Here is an 11,591-nt window from a genome sequence, read left to right as displayed (position 1 = left end):
ACAGCATGCATTATGGTCTCACTGCATGTTCATATCATGGAGTCCTAAACGGATATTTTATGACACATTGCTGGATCTACTAAAACAATTCCCTATGTAACCTAGATACTTAAGGGGTTATCCAGCGCTACAAAAACAAGGCCACTTTCTTCCAGATACAGCACCACTCTAGCCTCCAGCTTGGGGGGGGGGGGGTTTGCTGCTCAGTTCCATTGAAGTGAATGGACCTTAATTGCAAACCACACCTGAACTGGAGACAAGAGTCGTGTTGTCTCTGAAAGAAAATAGCCATGTTTTTGTAGCACTGGATAAGCCCTTTAAAGGGGTACTCCAGCGTGGGGGCTATTTTTAGATGTGGCCGGGGAGGAGGTGGTTGAAAAAAAAAAAAAAAAAAAGACGTCCACTCACCTCCCCGGTTCCAGCGGCGGGTCCTGCATCGCGGCCCTCCGGTGCCCGGCTGCTTCCAGGTGTCTGACGCAGGTCTGAGACGTGACGTCTCAGGGCCGCTCAGCCACTAAGTGAAGGAGACGGGATCTGAGTGGACTTGAAACAGATCCCGCCTCCTTCACTGAGTGGCTGAGCGGACCTGAGACATCACGTCTCGGGCGGCGTCAGACACCGGGAAGTGGCCGGGAACCGGGCACCAGAGTGCCGCGATGCAGAACCCGCCGCTGGAATCGGGGAGGGGAGTGGACATTTTTTTTTGCAGCCACATCTAAAAATAGCCCCCACGCTGGAGTACCCCTTTAAAGTGACTGTACCACCAGGCTCAGCCAGAAGCACTGGAGGCGGGCCAACCCACCCTTAGTGGGAGGAAACCCCTGCCCCTCTATGATAGGGTTCCATTGATTCTAATGGAGTCACGCCATGGAGGGGCTGGTGGTACAGTCACTTTAAAGGAGAAGCCCAGCCAAAAAAAAAAAAAATACAGAGTAGACAGAGGGATGCAGGAACATATTAAAGAATCAATACTTACCTGTCCCCATGCTCCCGCAGCATGACCACTCTCAGACCCCTGCCATATCACGACCTGGCTCAGGAATCAGCTCAGTCAGTCAGTGACTGGGGTGGGACACTGCTGCAGTCACTGACTGGCTGAGCGGGTCCTTCCTGCCGGGTTTGGATGACACTGGAACCCAGGAGAAACTGGAGCCCAGCGGCAGTTGGGGACTTGGTGACAGGGGCAGGTAAGTATTGATTCTTTATTTTCTTCCAGTTTTTTTTTTATTTTATCCAGACTTTTCCTTTAACATGCTACCCTCCACCACTCAGAGAACCAGGCAGAAGGATAGTCTTCACTTCCCATATGTCTATATGTGGATTCCACCAGAACAGGTAACAATCACCTCCAGCAGATCTAAGCAATGGAAGCCCCATCATGGAGGCGGTCAGGCTGTCCCCATTGGGACAGTGGGCGAGGTGGACCGTGTGTGAGGGGGGGGGGGACAGTGTCAGCTCTTCTATGCTGCTTGTGACTAAATCCCATACCGCAAGAGGACCTGGTCCCTCACAGGTATGGGAAATAGCCAGCTCTATAGCAGCTGTCTATTTCCCATAACCGGTAAGGACCTTTTTGCCCCCTAGTGGTGAGGTCCTGTATAGGTATAGGATTTAGCCATCTCATAATGAATTGGCTATTTCCCATAACTGGTAAGGACCTTTTTTCCCCCTTGTGGTGGGGTCCTGTATAGATCTAGGATTTAGCCATTTTATGGTGAATTGGCTATTTCCCATACTGCAGAAGGACCTTTTCCACCTATCCTATACCGTGAAGGTGACATGTAGGAATGGTCCTTGTGAGTCATGGGATTTAGCCTCCTCACTCAGGAATGGCTATTTGTCACGGCCGCGGCGGCGTCCCGTGCTCCAGGCCGCCGCCGCGACTCCCCACTGCCCCATGCAGCAGCCGGTGTCCGTAGGCAGGGACCCGGCGCTGCTGTCACTTCGGCCCCGGGGGGCGCCTTACCTCTCCACGCTCCTGTCCGTCGCTGTGCCGGCCGGCGCGCGCTTCCCCGTTTCCTAGGGCGCGCGCGCGCCGGCTGTCTCAGATATAAAGGGGCAGTGCTCTCCTAACTGGTCCATGTGCACAATCACTCCCTATAAATTCCAGCCCTGCCCCACTACAGGTGTTGGAGCCTCTACATGCTTCCCATAGCGTTTGGCCCAGCTCCCTGTTGTTCCTGATTCCTGTCCACTACCTGGTCCCTAGTCCTAGTTCCTGCTTCCCCGTTACTCTATTGCTCCTGTCTTCAGCCTGTCTCCTCCGGTCACGACTACAGACCTCTGCCACTACCATCTCCTGCCTACTGCTCCTGCCACGCCTCGCCTGCCATCACCAGCAACCAAGCTAGGGGTAGCGACCTGGGGGTCGCCTGCCGCAGCAAGTCCATCCCGCCTTGCGGCGGGCTCTGGTGAAAACCAGCGGCCCCTTAGACTCCGCTCCCTGGTGAGGTTAGTGCCATCGCTGGTGACGGTCCAGTGGATCCACTACTCCAGGCGTAACAGTAGGCTCCAACCATGGATCCCGGCGAGGTGCCTGATCTCCGTGACGTCGCCAGAGTGGTCGCGCAACAGGCTCAACAAATCCAGCAACAGTCGCAGCAAATCCAGCAATTGACTGCCGCCCTACAGCAGCATGCTACAGCCCAGCGCTCACCACCACCAGCAGCCACCTCGAGACTTCGACTGGCCCTCCCGACTAAATATAGAGGCGATCCCAAGTTGTGCAGGGGATTCCTGGCTCAGTGCACCATGCATATTGAACTTTTAAGTAGTCAGTTTCCCACCGAGCGCTCTAAAGTGGCTTTCATCATCAGCCTATTGGAGGGTAGAGCTCTGGCCTGGGCCACGCCGCTGTGGGACCGAGATGACCCTGTTGCTGCCAATCTCCGAACCTTCCTGGCCGAGTTTCGCTCCGTCTTTGAGGAACCTGCCCGTGCTACTTCAGCTGAGACAGCTCTCCTCAACCTCTCTCAAGGGAGCTCCTCTGTTGGTGACTATGCCATCCAGTTCTGCACCCTGGCAGCTGAATTGGACTGGAACGAGGCCGCCTTATTAGCCACCTTCAAGAAGGGCCTTTCCACTCGAGTGAAAGATGTGCTCGCTGCCCGAGACCTTCCTACCTCCTTGAACGAACTCATTCTACTGGCTACCAGAGTCGACACCAGGTTTTCCGAGAGAGAGGAGGAGGTCCGACAAGAACGGCGTCTGAGTCTGCCCCGTCGCCATCCTCGGTTGGCACCGGTATTCCAAAATCCCGTTGCTCCTATGCCCCAGTCGTCTCCAGAAGTTCCTATGCAGGTGGATCGAGCTCGCTTGACGACTGAAGAAAGGGCCCGTCGACTAGAGCTGAATCTCTGCCTATACTGCGGTGGCGCTGATCACTTTCGGCAGAGATGTCCCCAACGTCCTCAGCGTCCGGGAAACGCTCGCACCTAGGTCCAGTGGGAGAGGTCTCCCTAGGTGTGAATGCCACCTCTCCAAGATTGACTATGCCAGTCTCCATCCAGACACCCTCAGGGCAAGTTCTCCAGACTACTGCCCTCATCGACTCTGGCGCTGCTGGCAGTTTCATTTCTGCTTCGTTGGTCCAAAGATGGCGGCTACCCGTGATACAGCTAGCTCAACCCCGGTCTATCTCTTCGATCACGGGCGAGATTCTTACCGAAGCTGTGCACTGCCAGACTGAACCCCTAGTCCTCCAGGTGGGCGCCTTACATCAGGAGAGGATCTCCTTCTACGTCTTGCGCCATTCCTCTTCCGCCATCTTGCTGGGTCTTCCTTGGCTGCAATTACATACCCCTAAGCTGGACTGGAGAACTGGGGAGGTTCTCAGCTGGGGCCAGGACTGTGCAAATAGGTGTCGACCTCCTCAACCCAGGTGCTCTACGAGGTCACCTGCTAATGCCAAGCCTTTGTCTGGTCTACCGCACGAATACCAAGACTTTATTGATGTCTTCTCGGCCAAGGAGGCAGACTCTCTACCACCTCATCGGTCCTATGATTGCCCTATAGACCTTCTTCCTGGAACTTCTCCCCCACGTGGTCGAGTATACCCTCTCTCTGTGCCCGAGACGGAAGCCATGTCCTCCTACATCCGGGAGAACTTACAGAAGGGCTTCATCCGTAAATCCGCGTCTCCCGCTGGCGCTGGATTTTTCTTTGTGCAGAAGAAGGACGGTTCCCTCCGCCCATGCATAGACTACCGGGGCTTAAATAAGGTGACTGTCAAGAACCGCTATCCTCTTCCGCTAATCCCAGAACTATTCGACCGTCTCCGTGGAGCTAGGATCTTCTCCAAGTTGGATCTCAGGGGAGCGTATAACCTGATCCGTATTCGTGAAGGAGACGAATGGAAGACCGCTTTCAACACCAGAGATGGGCACTACGAATATCTGGTCATGCCATTCGGCCTATGCAACGCCCCAGCGGTCTTCCAGGAATTCGTGAATGATTTATTCCGCGATCTCCTCTATGTCTGCGTCATTGTCTATCTTGACGACATCCTGGTCTTCTCCCACGACCAGCAGACCCACGTGTCCCATGTGCGACAGGTTCTACGGAGACTACGGGCCAACCGTTTGTATGCCAAGCTGGAGAAGTGCGTTTTCCATCAGCGCAGCCTGCCGTTTCTTGGATACATGGTCTCCGACCAGGGCCTACAGATGGATCCTGCCAAGCTCTCAGCTGTTCTCCAGTGGCCTAGTCCTGAGGGACTTAGAGCTATCCAACGATTCCTTGGATTTGCCAACTACTATCGGCAATTCATCCCTCACTTCTCTACCCTGGTTGCACCCATAGTGGCTCTCACAAAGAAGAAGGCGGATCCTAGACGCTGGCCTCCCGAGGCCGAACATGCCTTCAATAGCCTAAAGTCTGCCTTTGCCTCCGCTCCTGCTCTAGTTCGCCCGGATATCTCCAAGCCGTTTTCTCTTGAAGTTGATGCTTCCTCTGTGGGCGCCGGAGCAGTCCTCTCGCAAAGGGACACATCAGGCAAGACCAGAACCTGCGGGTTCTTTTCTAAGACTTTTTCCCCTGCCGAGAGGAACTATACTATAGGAGATCGGGAACTCCTGGCTATTAAGCTGGCACTGGAGGAGTGGCGTCATCTCCTAGAGGGGGCTAAACATCCCGTTAACATCTACACGGACCACAAGAACCTCCTCTACCTCCAATCGGCTCAACGCCTCAATCCCCGGCAGGCCAGGTGGTCCCTCTTCTTCTCTCGGTTCAACTTCACCATTCATTTCCGTCCAGCCGAGAAGAATATCAAGGCCGATGCGTTATCCCGAGCATCCGATGTTATGGGGCAAGAGGAATCTCCTCGACACATAATACCTCCCGATCGCCTAGTACCAGTTTCCACTTCTACTCTGCAGCAGTTGCCTCCCGGTAAGACTTATGTGCGCCCCACACTCCGTAAACGCATCTTGAAATGGGGTCATTCCTCTATGGTGGCCGGGCATCCGGGAGTTCTAAAGACCGGGCAACTGATCTCCCGCCACTACTGGTGGCCTAGCCTACTCCAGGATGTCAAAGACTTTGTGGCGTCCTGTACCATCTGTGCCAGAAACAAGTCCTCTCATCAAAGACCTGCCGGCCTACTTCAGCCCTTGCCAGTTCCAGACCGCCCCTGGTGTCATATAGGCATGGACTTTGTCACAGACTTACCTCCATCTGCGGGTAACACAGTCATCTGGGTTGTCACGGACCGCTTCTCCAAGATGTCCCACTTCGTGGCTCTTCCTGGATTACCATCAGCCCCTCGCCTGGCCCAGCTGTTCTTTCAGCATATCTTCCGCCTCCATGGTCTTCCTCTTCATATAGTCTCTGACTGAGGCTCACAATTTGTCTCCAGATTCTGGCGTGCTCTCTGCTCTCAACTCCAAGTGAAGCTGGACTTCTCTTCGGCCTATCATCCCCAGACCAATGGGCAAGTGGAGAGGGTCAATCAGGTCCTTGGCAATTATCTTCGACATTTCGTCTCCGCTCGCCAGGACAACTGGTCCAGTCTGCTTCCTTGGGCAGAGTTTTCCTACAATCATCTGGACTCGAGCTCCACAGGCAAGTCACCCTTCTATGTGGTCTATGGACGTCACCCTCGTCCTCCTCTGCCTCTCTCTCCATCCTCTGAGGTCCCAGCCGTGGAGGAGTTGTTATCTGACCTGCAGTCAATCTGGGAACAGACTCGACAATCTCTGCTCAAGGCATCTGTCCGCATGAAGGACCAGGCGGATAAGAGAAGAAGACCCGCCATGAATTTTCTCCCTGGTGACAAAGTCTGGCTCTCGGCCAAATATGTCCGACTCAAGATTCCCAGCTACAAGTTGGGTCCTCGTTTCCTCGGTCCTTTCTCGGTGCTAAAACGCCTCAACCCTGTCACCTACAAACTCCGCCTACCCCCTACAATGCGGATTCCAAACGCCTTCCATGTCTCCCTCTTAAAGCCAGTGGTCCTCAACCGGTTCTCCGATAAGGCTTCGCTCTCTGCTCCACAAGCCGTCTCTGATGACGTTTACATTGTCAAAGACATTCTGGCTATGAAAACTGTCAGAGGGAGACGATCCTTCCTAGTGGACTGGAAAGGATTTGGTCCTGAGAGGTCCTGGGAACCCGAGGCTAACATCCTGGACCAAGACCTCATCAAGAGGTTCCTACAGGCCAGAAAGAGGGGGAGGCCAAAGGGGGGGGGGGTACTGTCACGGCCGCGGCGGCGGCCCGGGCACGGGCCGCCGCCGCGGCTCCCCACTGCCCCATGCAGCAGCCGGTGTCCGTAGGCAGGGACCCGGCGCTGCTGTCACTTCGGCCCCGGGGGGCGCCTTACCTCTCCACGCTCCTGTCCGTCGCTGTGCCGGCCGGCGCGCGCGTCCCCGCCTCCTAGGGCGCGCGCGCGCCGGCTGTCTCAGATTTAAAGGGGCAGTGCTCTCCTAATTGGTCCATGTGCACAATCACTCCCTATAAATTCCAGCCCTGCCCCACTACAGGTGATGGAGCCTCTACATGCTTCCCATAGCGTTTGGCCCAGCTCCCTGTTGTTCCTGATTCCTGTCCACTACCTGGTCCCTAGTCCTAGTTCCTGCTTCCCCGTTACTCTATTGCTCCTGTCTTCAGCCTGTCTCCTCCGGTCACGACTACAGACCTCTGCCACTACCATCTCCTGCCTACTGCTCCTGCCACGCCTCGCCTGCCATCACCAGCAACCAAGCTAGGGGTAGCGACCTGGGGGTCGCCTGCCGCAGCAAGTCCATCCCGCCTTGCGGCGGGCTCTGGTGAAAACCAGCAGCCCCTTAGACTCCGCTCCCTGGTGAGGTTAGTGCCATCGCTGGTGACGGTCCAGTGGATCCACTACTCCAGGCGTAACACTATTTCCCATACTGCAGAAGGACCTTTTTTTACCTATCCTATACCGTGAAGGTGACATGTAGGAAAGGTCCTTTTCAGTCATGGGATTTAGCCTCCTCACTCAGGAATGGCTATTTCCCATACTGCAGAAGGACCTTTTTTTACCTATCCTATACCGTGAAGGTGACATGTAGGAAAGGTCCTTTTCAGTCATGGGATTTAGCCTCCTCACTCAGGAATGGCTATTTCCCATACTGCAGAAGGACCTTTACCACCTAGCCTATATCTTGAAGGTGACAAGTAGGAAAGGTCCTTTTCAGTGATGGGGTTTAGCCTCCCACATAGTAATTTCTATTTCCCATACTGCAGAAGGACCTTTGCCACTTATCCTATACCATGAAGGTTGACATGTAGGAAAGGTCCTTTTCAGTGATGGGATTTAGCCTCCCACATAGTAATTTCTATTTCCCATACTGCAGAAGGACCTTTGCCACCTATCCTATACCATGAAGGTTGACATGTAGGAAAGGTCCTTGTGAGTGATGGGGTTTAGCCCCCTCACATAGTAATGTCTATTTCCCATACTGCAGAAGGACCTTTGCCACTTATCCTATACCATGAAGGTGACATGTAGGAAAGGTCCTTTTCAGTGATGGGATTTAGCCTCCTCACATAGTAATGGCTATTTCCCATACTGCAGAAGGACCTTTTTCACCTATCCTATGCCATGAAGGTGACATGTAGAAAAGGTCCTTTTCAGTGATGGGATTTAGCCTCCTCACATAGTAATGGCTATTTCCCATACTGCAGAAGGACCTTTTTCACCTATCCTATGCCATGAAGGTGACATGTAGAAAAGGTCCTTTTCAGTCATGGGGTTTAACCTCCTCACTCAGGAATGGCTATTTCCCATACTGCAGAAGGACCCTTTTTTACCTATCCTATACCGTGAAGGTGACATGTAGGAAAGGTCCTTTTCAGTCATGGGATTTAGCCTCCTCACATAGTCCTTTTCAGTCATGGGGTTTAGCCTCCTCACTCAGGAATGGCTATTTCCCATACTGCAGAAGGACCTTTTCCACCTATCCTATACCGTGAAGGTGACATGTAGGAAAGGTCCTTGTGAGTGATGGGATTTAGCCTCCTCACTCAGGAATGGCTATTTCCCATACTGCAGAAGGACCTTTTTTTACCTATCCTATACCGTGAAGGTGACATGTAGGAAAGGTCCTTTTCAGTCATGGGATTTAGCCTCCTCACATAGTAATGGCTATTACCCATACTGCAGAAGGACCTTTACCACCTAGCCTATACCGTGAAGGTGACATGAAGGAAAGGTCCTTGTGAGTGATGGGGTTTAGCCCCCTCACATAGTAATGTCTATTTCCCATACTGCAGAAGGACCTTTACCACCTAGCCTATACCGTGAAGGTTACCGAACAAACAAATTTGGAGGCTCTACCCAAAATGTCAGCAAAGGGGTGCTACTATATGTCCAGAGTAAATCAAATGCAAACCAAAAAAGAAAAAAGGGCTGGACACATCAAGTAAGTGCACACCACAAATGTAAAGTATCAAAAAATATAAGTTTTATTAAACAATTAATCAAACACCAGACACATGGTTAAAAACATCTAAAAAGTTCCATTGAGGAACACAATAATGATCAAGGTAGACCCACATACACAAATAAAGAGTGGGTCAATACCCTACAGGGGGCTAAATGCACATAATAGTGCAACCATGACCGGAGCTGCCACAAATCACAGCGAATAACAAATAACAAAGAAAAAAAACACATCCATGCATAAATAATGAAATCAAGAAAAATCAATATAAGAGAATATTACAATGAATAATTCCAGATGATCTCTCAAAAATAACAAATACAAGTTAAACAGAAAACAACAATTACCCTGTTGCCCGCGAACAGGCTAGGGCCACAATAGCAACTCAGAAAATTCAAACGATCATGGAGTAATCACCCCTGGAAAGTCTCCAGGGGTGATTACTCCATGACCGTTTGAATTTTCCGAGTTGCTATTGTGGCCCTAGCCTGTTCGCGGGCAACAGGGTAATTGTTGTTTTCTGTTTAACTAGTATTTGTTATTTTTGAGAGATCATCTGGAATTATTCATTGTAATATTCTCTTATATTGATTTTTCTTGATTTCATTATTTATGCATGGATGTGTTTTTTTTCTTTGTTATTTGTTATTCGCTGTGATTTGTGGCAGCTCCAGTCATGGTTGCACTATTATGTGCATTTAGCCCCCTGTAGGGTATTGACCCACTCTTTATTTGTGTATGTGGGTCTACCTTGATCATTATTGTGTTCCTCAATGGAACTTTTTAGATGTTTTTAACCATGTGTCTGGTGTTTGATTAATTGTTTAATAAAACTCATATTTTTTGATACTTTACATTTGTGGTGTGCACTTACTTGATGTGTCCAGCCCTTTTTTCTTTTTTGGTTTGTATACCGTGAAGGTTGACATGTAGGAAAGGTCCTTGTGAGTGACGAGGTTTAGCCCCCTCACATTGTAATAGCTATTTCCCATACTGCAGAAGGACCTTTTTTACCTATCCTATACCGTGAAGGTGACATGTAGGAAAGGTCCTTGTGAGTGATGGGATTTAGCCTCCTCACTCAGGAATGGCTATTTCCCATACTGCAGAAGGACCCTGTTGTAGAGTTATATCAGCCGCACTTTCAGATATTGTCATCACACTATTAAACAGCGGTTCCTCAAGTTACAATATTAAATGGTTCTGGGAAGATGATTGTATGTCATGGTATTACAACTCCAGATGCTGCCAAATGTTTGTCTGAGCTATTAGATGCTCAGACATTGTGCGGATGGCAGAGGAAGTGGCTGCCCGAACAATCATTTGGATTATTTGTGCGTCCCTTCACTTTCATCACCCATCGCTCCCCTATTACACAATACATGTATGAGCAACGGGCGAGGATTTTATGCCTGGTGAAAACCAAGCAACCAAACGATATTACACAGGCTGATTATCGGCGTTTGGCTTAACAAACCGCTCATAGTCGCCCTGTGTAATGGACCCTTAACTCTATTGATCACTGGTAATTGTCTCTGAAGCCACCAAAAGAGAAAACAATGGATCCTAAAGAAGACTTAGCAGATAAGTAACACAAATAAAGCAAAATAATATAAGAAAGAGCTGCTGGAAGTTGGAAATCAATGTGATGGAGGGTCCTGCGCAATGTGATTAAGATGCAGGAGGGTCCTACACAATCTGTTGTAGCTGCAGGAGGGTTCAGTACAGAGTGAGACAGAAAAGTAAGACGCAGCCACCTGTCCGCCCAAAGAATTGACATGTCAATTCTTCGGGTGGATGGCGTTATCTGCCTCACCATAGAATGGAGATGCGCGCAAGTGGGGGCGAGCAACAGAATCCACAGCGGGTTATCCCATAGTGTGAATGCATCCTAAAGTGACACCCTCTAATGTGTCACCGTGTTCCAATGAACTGTCACTGTCCTCATGTAATGTGCTACGACCTCCCCCTCTTGCATTGTGTCACTGTGTCCCCCTCATGTACTGTGCCATTGTCCCCTATTATTAATGGACTGACTCTCTTATCAATTTTTCCCAATCTTTGACTCTCCAGCTGAAAAACGACAACTCCTCTCATGAACTGCCAGCAGGACATGATGGGTGTTGTAGTTCTGCAACCGGGAGAGCTACAGGCTGCAAAACTACAACTCAAACCATGAACTGTTAAGCAGGGCATGATGGGGGTTGTATTTCTTGGGATAAGCTCACCTGTCCAGGTTCCTGCTCTTCTTCTTGGGCTCTGGTCTCCTCTTGTCAGGTCTGGCAGAAGTACCAGAGGCAGAAGAGGGAGCTCCCGCCAGCAGTATATTCAGTTGTATCAGCAATTGCGGATAGAACTGAATGGGGTGGGAGAGCAGCCAGTAAGGTAAGTGAGTGTTATTCTTTTCACCACCCCATCCCCCCAGGGCATTCTGAAAAAAGGGGCAATGGCCGAACTACCCTTTTAACCCCCCGAGGGGTCTTTAGACACCGGTATTTCCAGGACTATGTTGGATTCCATAGACGATGTTAACGACTAGTTTTTTTTTATAAAATGGTCAACGAGGGTTTTAGGGTTTTTACAAATAAAACATAATTATCAATTGTGTCTTGTTTTTTTTTCTTACATTACAGGCTTAGTAGTGGATGGCATCCATTACAAAGTCGGGGCTTAATGTTAGTC

Source organism: Dendropsophus ebraccatus, chromosome 3 (assembly GCF_027789765.1).
Source record: "Dendropsophus ebraccatus isolate aDenEbr1 chromosome 3, aDenEbr1.pat, whole genome shotgun sequence".
Lineage (NCBI taxonomy): Eukaryota > Metazoa > Chordata > Amphibia > Anura > Hylidae > Dendropsophus > Dendropsophus ebraccatus.
This window is presented reverse-complemented; position numbering follows the sequence as displayed.